This window comes from Carlito syrichta, unplaced genomic scaffold (assembly GCF_000164805.1).
Source record: "Carlito syrichta isolate Samal-C Ts95f unplaced genomic scaffold, Tarsius_syrichta-2.0.1 Scaffold307227, whole genome shotgun sequence".
Lineage (NCBI taxonomy): Eukaryota > Metazoa > Chordata > Mammalia > Primates > Tarsiidae > Carlito > Carlito syrichta.
Genome location: NW_007251323.1, coordinates 337,344 through 347,887, shown reverse-complemented (window position 1 = coordinate 347,887; position 10,544 = coordinate 337,344). Strand labels below are relative to the sequence as shown.

The 10,544-nt window shown below is 39.8% G+C and overlaps 1 protein-coding gene across 2 annotated transcripts in view; it reads left to right on the top strand.

Moving 5' to 3' along the window:
• The window catches only part of STAG1 (stromal antigen 1), a 283,214-nt gene that overhangs the window by 41,394 nt on the left and 231,276 nt on the right, over positions 1 to 10,544 (top strand). The window lies entirely within an intron of this gene.

Genomic DNA, 10,544 nt, shown 5'->3' with positions numbered 1-10,544 from the left:
TAGAAATAAGTCAGGAAACTTTTTTCAGTTATTATCCATTTATAGTTCCCTTTAGATATATATATATCTATATATATTTTTGAGTTGGTGTCACCCAGACTGGAGTGCAGTGGCACACTACTGGCCACCGCAGCCTCGACCTGCTGGGCTCTGGCTATCCTTCCGCTTCAGCCTTCCAAGTAGCTGGAACTACAGGCGCTCACTACCACGCCCAGCTAATTTTTTATTTATTGTAGAGATGAGGTCTTGCCAAGTTGCCCAGGCGGGTCTCGAACCCACGGGCTCAGGCAGTTCACTCACCTCAGCCTCCCAAGGCATGAGATTACAGGCTGAGCCACCGAGCCTGGCTGAAAAAATATTTTAAAAATAATTTATGTATGTAATGAATGTAGAGTGTTAGGGATTGTTTTTTAATTTTCTGACATTGAGAAGAACAAACTCCATTAAGTGGCCAAGAAAATACTGAAAACGAGGAGTAATTCGCTCTACCAATTCATAGACCGTATTGTATAGCTACAGAGCATAATAATGTAAATTAATGGCTCAACAACTGGCAGGTGGATCACTTGAAGTTAAAGAGAGACAGAGTTTAGTGTATTAATAATGTAATTAATGTGAAAAGTTATGTTTCTGTTCCATTTATTTCTCTTCATGGGTGTTACAATTGATTAATAACCTGAAAAAAAAAGTTTTGCCTCATGTCATACAGCAAGTCTACCGGTAGTAAAGATTTAAATATAAACAATAAAATAATCAATTAGAAAATAAATGATGGAAAGCTATTAGATTTGAAAATTATATTAAAGTGACTGGGCACAGTGGCAATGCCTATAATCTCAGCAATTTGGGAGGCCAAGGCAGGGGAATTGTTTGAGCCTAGGAGTTTGAGACCAGTATAGGCAACATAGCCAGGCCTTGTCTCTACAGAAACCACCCCCCAAATGCTAGTTTTGGTGGTGTACGAGGCTGAGGTAGAAGGATCACCTGAGCCCAGGATGTCGAGGCTGCCATGAGGGGTGATTGTTGTGATCATGCCACTGCACTCCAGCCTGGGTGACAGAGTGAAACCCTGATTCAAAAAAAAAGAAGTTAAAATTAAAGCAAACTCAAAGCAAATAAATGATTAATTTATTTACTTTGTATATTCATCCTTTTACCATTATATAACAGCCATCATTTTCCTGTTCAGAGTTTCTAATCTTAAATGCCAATTTAATTTCATATTGCTACTTGATTTATTTATTTATTTATTTATTGGTATTTCTTGATTTGCATCTTTATTATCTTTTTATAAACTACATTTTATTTTTATCTGAGTAATACATGACTTTAAAAAATAAAATGGTCTTGTGACGAAAACAGCAATCCTGTGTTGTGCCCTCTACACCCTCAGTCCTGTTCCTCAGAAGAATGTTTCCATTTCTTTGAGCTTTTTTTCTCCCTGGTTTTTAATTTTATTCTGTTTTAAGTTGAAGTCTCACTCTGTTGCCTGTACTGGAGTGCAGTGGCATGCTAATGGCCACCCCAGTGTTGACCTGCTGGACTCTGGCGATTCTTCTGGCTCAGCCTTCCAAGTAGCCGGAACTACAGGCGCATGCTACCATGCCCAGCTAATTTTTTTTTTTTTTTAAATTTACTGTAGAGACTAAGTCTCACCATGTTGCCCAGGCTAGTCTCAAACCCGCATGCTCAGGCAATCCTCTCACCTCAGCCTCCCAGAGTGCTGGGATTACAAGCTTGAGCCACTGCACCCGGCCCTCTCCCTGGTTTGTGAACAATTATTTACTGCTATTTTAGATACTGTTGTGCTAATTGGATATGATGAGCAGAATGTTCATTTCTTAGTAAAGCATATGCAAAATACAAAGGGGGACCCAAAAAACTCAGGATTTATTTATAAAAAATTGTGTATTCTTGCATGTTTGTTTATTCATTTATTTATAAGTAACGGGATCTCGCCAAGTTGCCCGGGTGTGTCTCGAACCTGCAGGCTCAGGCAATCTACTTGCCTCAGCCTCCCAAAGTGCTGGGATTACAGACTGAGTCACCAAGCCTGGCCTTCTTACGTGTTTAAACCTCAGTCATCTTCAAGGTACTCTCCGTTTGATGTTGTACACCTATTGAGACACTTTTTCCACTGCTCAGAACAGTTTTGGAACTTGTCAATTTTGATGCCTTTTAGTGCTTCTGCCTTTTTTTTGTTTCACTTCTTCCACTTCGTCAAAACATTTCCCTTTGAAGGCTTTTTTCATCTGGGGAAACAAAAAAACAGTCGCTTTGGGTGAGATCAGGTGAATAGGGAGGGTGGGACATGGGCATCATGTTGTTTTTGGCCAAAAACTGTTGAACACTCAACACGGTGTGGGCAGGTGAGTTGTCATGGTGGAAGAATCAGCCATTTGTTTGCTCCAACTTGGGATGTTTCTACCATAAATAATGATACAACCGTCTCAAAACTTACAGATAAAAATTTTGGATGGCCACTTAATCCGGAGGAACAAATTCCAAGTGTACTACAAGGGGCCTGCCCTCCAAAAGATAGTTTCAGTTTTTTCTTTTGAGTCCCCCTCATAGAAGGTAGGAGTCATCTTCCCCATATCCTGCCGCTTCAAATTCAGGAGTCTATGGCCGCTTCAGTAAAGTATCTAGGCATTCAGTGATCTGGAACATGTTCTCAAAATGTGTGATGTTTTGTGGAATGTGAAGACAACAGAGAGATCTCTGAACTGGTGTAGTGGACAGACTCATTTGTGGCCCTGTATGATTACCACCCCTCTTGGTATTCCTGCCCTTGCTTAGTCCCCTTGAGTTTGCTGAAACCCTTGACTTGCTACTAACCAACAGGATACAGCAAAGATCGTCGGACAGTTCTGTGATTATGCTATTAAGACTCTATCTTACTAACAAAGAGACTCTCGGGATTCTCTTTGCCACCTCAACAAAGTGACCATATTGGAGAAGCCCATGTGGCAAGGAACTGTGGGCTGCTTTTTTTGGCTCTGAGGTTTGTTTCCAGCCAATAGCCAACAGGAGGTCAGGGGCCTCAGTTCCAAAACAAAAAGGAAATGCATTCTGCCATCAACTTTTAGTGAGCTTAGACGTCAATCTCTGCGCCCCCCCCCCCCCCCCGCGCCCCATTTGAGCATCCAGCACTGTGAGCACCTTGGTTGCAGCCTTATAGGCTCAAGCAGAGAATTCATCCGTGCTGTGTTCAGACTCCTGAACGTACAGAAATTGTGAGATAATAGATAACCACTGCAACTATATTATGGCAGAGATAGGAAATTAACATTATGCTGAAAGCAACACTGAAGGCATACTTATGTCTATTTCAGGCAAAAACTTGCACTGAGTGCTTCTGGTTAATTGGAGAAAAAGGCATTAGTCGAGTCAGTAACTGCATATCTAGTGCCAGGGCTGCAACTACAATTAAAGTCACCACTTATTTAAGCTTATGATAGTCTGCAGCCTACAGAGAATCCAAGATCCCTCTGACTTTTGCCTAAGCCAAACCTGGTATGTTAAATGGAGACAGAATAGGTTTGCTACTCTTGCTTTTTTCAAGTTTGTTATTCCCTCCAGGGATGTAGTATTACTTGAGTAAGTTCTATGAACTTCCCTTCATTCATACTTAATCATAATGATCCTTACACTGCGGGTCAGAAAGTTGATGTGGGGATTTTACCAGTTCGCCAAGTATGTCTTTCCCAATTAACACATTCTAGAATTGGGGAAATAACCACAGGGTGTGCTGGTGGACCATTTAGGCCCACTGTTAAAGTTTAGTCTTCAGCTATTACCTGATCCACCTGTTACCTGGCCACTATAAACCCCTAGTTTAACTGGTGGACCACAATGGCATTTTGAATCCTCAGGAATTCACTAATGTAATTGTCATTGTTTCTAGGCCCTCTTGAGGAGTGGGAGTGTGTGTGTATATAGTTCTTGCATGATAAATCTAGTCCAGCATTCCCAACTCCCTAAATTACTGGATTCTGTATCGATGTCAGAGGAACTCTGGTATCTTAACTGTTAAGTTCAACTTTCAGCACATCAGCCAGATAAACTATTCTAGTCATTTCTAACTACATGAACTAATGTGTTAAACCTGGAATCTGTAGTCTAAAGCGTACTCATATTAATGAATTTAGCCTGATGTGGTGGTATATTCCACCTTCTTTGGTAAAGTACTTTTAGAGAGTATTCTCTTCCATGTTCCTCCGATTTCTGTTGGGTGTGCAAACTGTTTCCCCCTGTGCTGTGGTGTGTGCTTGTCCTTTTGGAGCATGCTGAGATTCGACCCTGAGTTATTGGCTCTAGTGGCAGTGGGCTGGTTGTGGTGGGTCTTCAGAAGAATGAGCATCCCTCTTCAGGGCATCTGTCCATGTAGAATTATCAGGAGGTTTTCAAGCTCAGGAAAGTTCGTCTTCTCTTACTGGAAAGCACGCTACTTCCACTTGTATTGGAGGCTCATTATTACTTGGGGGATGGGGAGAGCTGTTCAAAACTGTTAGCGTCATCTTCATCTGGGACCAACCAGCTGCCTCTGTTCCAAGTTTCAGCATCCCATTCTTTGCCTGGCAGGGGCCTGACTTTCAGGTGAGAAATTTGTTGAGACCAAATCAAACTGTTATGGCAGTTAGATTTTTTTTCCCTTGATTTTCAGTAATACCAACCCCACACCTATAAGAAATAACACATACTTCTAGGGCTGTTATGGAAGTTTTCTGGTTCTCAGACTGTAATTTAAGCTGAGAGTTTTTGGACTTGAGCTTGTCATTTTCACTCTGTAAATGCTCAAATGTATTTAAAAGAATATATCTTATGCTACTGTCTTTACAGTCATCATTACTGCCATAATTCTTAATACAGCAGTCATTTGCACTTTCAAGGCACATGCTTGAGTTGGTAATTCATCACAATCAGCCACAAGCTCTAGTTTGATTAATTTTTATAAGTTACTGTATGCCATGTATTGCTGGCATCCCATTTCCTTGGCATGGAGTTTAGCTCTGTCTTTAATCCCAAGTGTCTGACTCAATCTCCTTTTTCCTGGTTTGTTTCCTGAGACCAGTACTTCATTAGGGTTCAATCAGGAACCAGAAGCCACAGTCATTTTAGATGGTAACATTTATTATAAATAATTACTAAGTTATGATAGAAGAGCTATTAAAATATAAAGGTATTCTAAAGGATATTTTGGGATTAAGGAGCTTTTTCAAGGTAGACTTGGAAAGGAGGAGGTCCCCTTCCTTGGGCTGGAGTTTGGACCTTGTCTGAGAAAAGTAGGATTACTGTCCATTGCAATGCAGAGAAGTCTACTGCAAGTTTTGACCTTGGCTAGAGCTAGTTAGCAGTTGTTGGGGCAATGGGAAACAACACTCTGAAACATAGTGGTGTTGAATATGACAGACAGTCATACAGGGAGAGACAGGACATCGCTGTCAGTATGAGACCTGAAGCCCTGCCAGTGTCCGTGTTGGAGGCATCTGCCTCAGGAGAGTACTCATCAGTCCCAGGCTGGGGCACACAATTGACAAAAGTCTGTACACACTTGATGTGAGTCTGAGACAGACCACCACTGAATTTTTTTTTTTCCTTTTTTTTTTTTTTTTTTTTTTTGGCGTTAGAATCTTACTCTGTTGCCCAGGCTCGAATGTAGTGACACAATTATGGCTCACCATAACCTTGATCTCCTACGCAAGTAGCTGGGAGTAAAGGTGTGTGCTATCCTGCCTAGCTAATTTTTTTTATTTTGTGTACAGATGAGGTCTCCCTGTGTTTGTTGTCTATGCTTGTCTCAAACTCCGGGGCTCAAGCAATCCATCCGCCTTGACCTCCCAAAGTGCTGGGATTACAGGCATGAGCCACTGTGCCTGACCTTGGATTTTCTTATATATACATTCACCACCGATGGACCATGTAGCAAGAGCAAAAAAAAAAAAGCAAACCAGACATTTCAGAACCCCTTCCTCCTGCAGTATTCTTCTAGAGCATTGTACTGATAAAATGTAGCATCCTTCTTAGTGTAAAGGAAGAATGTTATAGAGTCCAGTCCTTATTACAGAATGAGTGTTAAAGGTTACATTTGGAGCTGAGAGGCAGTGTGTTGGTAGTTAATGCAGAGGTTTTCCTCATATGTCTAGATTTTGGGTCTCTGCTTATCTTACAAAGTGAGTTATTAAAAGCTGATTGTATGCTCTGGGTGTAGGGATAGGAATTTGTCTATTTTGTTTGACTTGTTTTATTATTGGTTCTGATATTTATACAGTATTTACTTTTTCCTTGAAATTCATTAATTATACCTGGATATGCTTAGATGTGTATCACTTTCCCATTAATTCTGGCCACAACTAGACTTAAATCTTTTATGGATCAGGTAGATTTTTCTCTTAAAAATGATCAAGATACATGTATTTTTTCCTTTGTTCTTTTTTAATCTCTGAAATAACTGTACATGTTAGATCTTCTAGCTATATCCACCAAGTCTTTTATTCCTTTATTCATGAATTCTGTATATTCTTGTATTGAGATTTTATTTTCCCACCCAGTTTCCAGACTGTTGAATTTGTTCTCCTTGGTTGGTTATTTTTTAATTCATCCCCATTCCATGAATATTTAAATCTGAAAGTTTTTTTTTTTAACTTTCAGAAAATTTACCCTCCTCCACCCCCTGCCCTTTTATTTTTTGGAATCAGAGTCTTTTCTCTGTCGCCCTGGCTAGAGTGCAGAGCGCAGTGGCACTTTCACGACTACTGCAACCTTGCAGCCTTGACCTGCTGGCCTTAGGCAGTCTTTCCGTCTCAGCCTCCTGTGTAACTGAGACTACAGGTGTGTACCACCACCCCTGGCTAATTTTTTGATTTATTGTAGAGATGAGGTCTTGCCATGTTGCCCAGGCTGGTCTTGAACTCCTGGGCTCAGGCAGGTCTCCTGCCTCCACTTCCCAAAGTACTGGTATTACAGGTGTGAGGCCCTGCGCCTGGCTCCATTTTATTTATATGCTTTACTTTTTCTTTCTTCTTGGTTGCTGGGTCTTTTTAGGCATATTATTTTGCTTTGTTCTTTATGGCTCTTTTCAGTTCATGTGGTCAGGTCAAATTATTAAGGTCCCTTCATTGGCACAAAGAGAAATAATTCAACGTACCCTTGTACCTCTGCAGTTCCTTTGGGGCTAAGAATTTTCAGTAGGCTTTCCTAGGACCACACACCTCAAGACTTCTATCCTAAAGAAGATTCAGGACTCTTTAAAGATACCACTTTTGAAGGAACAAAAAATTCTAGTCCTTTTCCTAGGTTTTTGTTTTTATTGACAGCTGCTACCCGTCTCATTCTTGGCTTAGAAGAAAACTTAATTTTGTGCTGCTTCTCCTTCTCCAAAGATCCCTGCAGAAACCATAGCTTTCCCCGCACCCTGCAGGCGTTGCTACCTTGTTTGCCTGAGCAGTTGCTTTGTTCTGAATGGGAGTGATGTGGGAATAGGGGCATGCATTGAGAATGCAAGTTCAGGTTTGTCGTTTTGCCAAAACTCCTCTGATAAGAACTTCTGTGAAATAAATATGGTAATTGTAAAGGCAACTTACAAACTGGAGGGAAATATGAAAATTTGACATTAAGAGGATTGATATTTAAAATACTCCTTTTTTGGACTATTTTTATTTAGACATCACTGTTAAAGTACCTAACTTTAAACCTGGTTGGGTTATCAGATTAAACTGAAAAGTATGTACAATTATTGAAGATCGTTTCTATTTTAAACACAGAATGGTACAAAGGAAAAATAAAACTAAGATTAGTATCAAGTGAAAGTATGCTATCTGCTATTCATGGAACATTCTATTAATTTTTTCAGAAAAGATTCTTGTTTGTTTGTTTTTTTGAGTCAGTGTCTCACTCTGTCGCCCAGACTGGAGTGCAGTAGCCGCTCCCGGTCACTGCAGCCTCGACCTGCTGGGCTCCGGCGATCCTTCTGCCTCAGCCTTCCGAGTAGCTGGAACTACAGGCGCGCGCTAAAAAAAGATTCTTAAAATGATATTGAAAGTTGTAATTTCATTCCTAACTAAGGCGAAATGAAATTACGGCCCATCACACAAAGGGTCACACCATTTATCTACGCTTTAAAACGAACTTCTCTGAGTTGAGATAGTAATGTAGTTGTATAAAAGGCCAAATGGTAAGATGTCTGATCTGAAGCTGCTGTTAGTTAATATAGAAGTAGGAATAAAAGAAATAGCATTGTGTCTATAGCATCAATCGGTTTATCTCCACAAGCCCCTGAAGAGTTACATTTTTAAAATAAAAAGCAATAAAAACACCAAAAAAACAGACTTTGAAGAACTCTGAAAATCAAGAATGTTTTGACTTATACCTGAGGATGAAATAATAGTTTAGTCTCATGGAGTAATAAAGAAATTCCTGTCTATGTAATACTTATATTTTCTTTCACAGGAAACATTGCTAAAAACTGTATTGGAAAAAACTACCTAAACATTTGTGATACAGTGATTTTCAGTTTGGAAGAAGACTCCTGATTGGAGTCTTGAGTTTACAGAGTACTATAATGTGTACTGTCTTTGCCACCTGCTTGTCTTGCTCCAAAACAAATGAATCTACTCTTAATCAGCAGTATAGAAAACTAACTCTCTATGTCCTTGTCTGCTTAACCAAGGTCCCATCCAATGGCCTACTGAGAAAACTATACCTAATCAGGTTTGAAAAATATGGACTCAGTGTACTGTGTTGGTATCCTGTTTAGATTGATTGATCTTTTAGGATTATCAGGAAGCTTAGAGACAGATTTAAAACTCATTTTTAACTACTACATTGACTGTTCTGTTTGATGTTTGTATTTCCTCTTTGTAGCCTTGACAATTTTTTGTTTTTTCTTTCTTAGTTTAACAATGTTATTTTTCTGCTTCATATTCCTTACAGAGCAAAGGAGAATGTTAATTTTAATACTGTTTTCTAGTTCAATAGGATAAAATCATGATTATAGTAAATTATGATTTTTGTCATGTGACTGTAACTGTGATTCAGATGCTACTTATTGTAGCCTTGTTGATGATCTGTGACTGAGCTCTAAGAGATTTTCTTTGTAGTAAAGTCTCAGAATTAAACTGTTTGGAATGAATGGAGGACATGCAAGCCTATCAAGTGTTGTAGTTTGAATTCTTCCATATTCTTTCCTGTGTGCACACACTGTGTGTGTGTGTGTGTGTGTGTGTGTGTGTGTGTGTGTGTGTGTGTGTGTGTGTATGAGTGTGAGAGAGAGATTGATTTTAACAGTAGAATCATGTGTGTTTCTTTTTTCTATTTTTTTATCTTTTGAGTTGGAGTCTCACTCTGTTGCCCAGGCTGGAGTGCAGTGGTATGATTGTGGCTCACTGCAGCCTTGACCTTCTGAGCTCAAGCAATCCTTCTACCTCAGCTTCCCTCTAGGACAGTTGGTGAGCACCACTGCACCTGGCTACTTAAAAAAAAAAAAAATGTTTTCTTTGTAGCAGTGAGGTCTCACTATGTTGCCCAGGCTGGTCTCCAACTTCTTGACCTAGCAATTCTCCTGTCTTAGCCTCCTAAAGTGCTGGGATTATAGTCATGAGCCACTGTGCCCAGCACATTTTTTTAAAAAGTTAAAGTCATTAACAACTTTCTCTGTCATTAATGCCTAACATACAGATTCAGCTCATTTTATTCTACTGTATGGGTATGTTATAATTTGGTGAAACATTCCTTTATAGACTTTTAAATTGTTTAGGTTTTATGTTTTGTTTCTTTTTTTTTTTAACCTGGTTAGCAATACTATAATATACATGCAAGTAAGTATTTTCTCTACATGCAAGGAAGACTGCATATAAATACTGGAAGGCAGAAGAGGGGGGCAGATGTTGGTGCAGGTGACTACCTATTGATCAAAAATTTATTTTTTCATATTAATAGTGGAGAAGGCTCAAGGAGGCTGCTGACAGAGACTCCATTTTTCAACTTCCTTTGCTACCACATATAGCTAGAATGAGTGAAGTATCAGCTGAAGACATATGCACCATTTCCAAACCTGGCTTATAAAAATTTCCCATGAAATGCTTTTCTATGACTTTCTCTTTCATCAGATGTATATTAATACTCATGGTTAACATTGGAAGGCACTTATTGAAGATAGTAGTTTCTTTGTCAGCTTAGGTCCCAGAATGATTGTATGTCTATAATTTGTGATTTGGATGTCCTAAAGCAATGGCTTTCTCTTTGGGGGGGTCTGTGACTGTGTTATCAGAAGTGTTCTTTCTCATAATGTTGAAATTATACTACGTACTTTTCTTTACAAATACAGAAAGTTTACAATGGAGTATTTATTAAAATAGAAGCTTAGGCCGGGCTCGGTGGCTCAGCCTGTAATCCCGCGCCTTTGGGAGGCTGAGGTGAGTGGATTGCCTGAGCCCGCGGGTTCGAGACCCACCTGGGCAACTTGGCGAGACCTCATCTCTACAATAAATCAAAAAATTAGCCGGGGGTGGTAGTGCGCGCCTGTAGTTCCAGCTACTGGAAGGCTG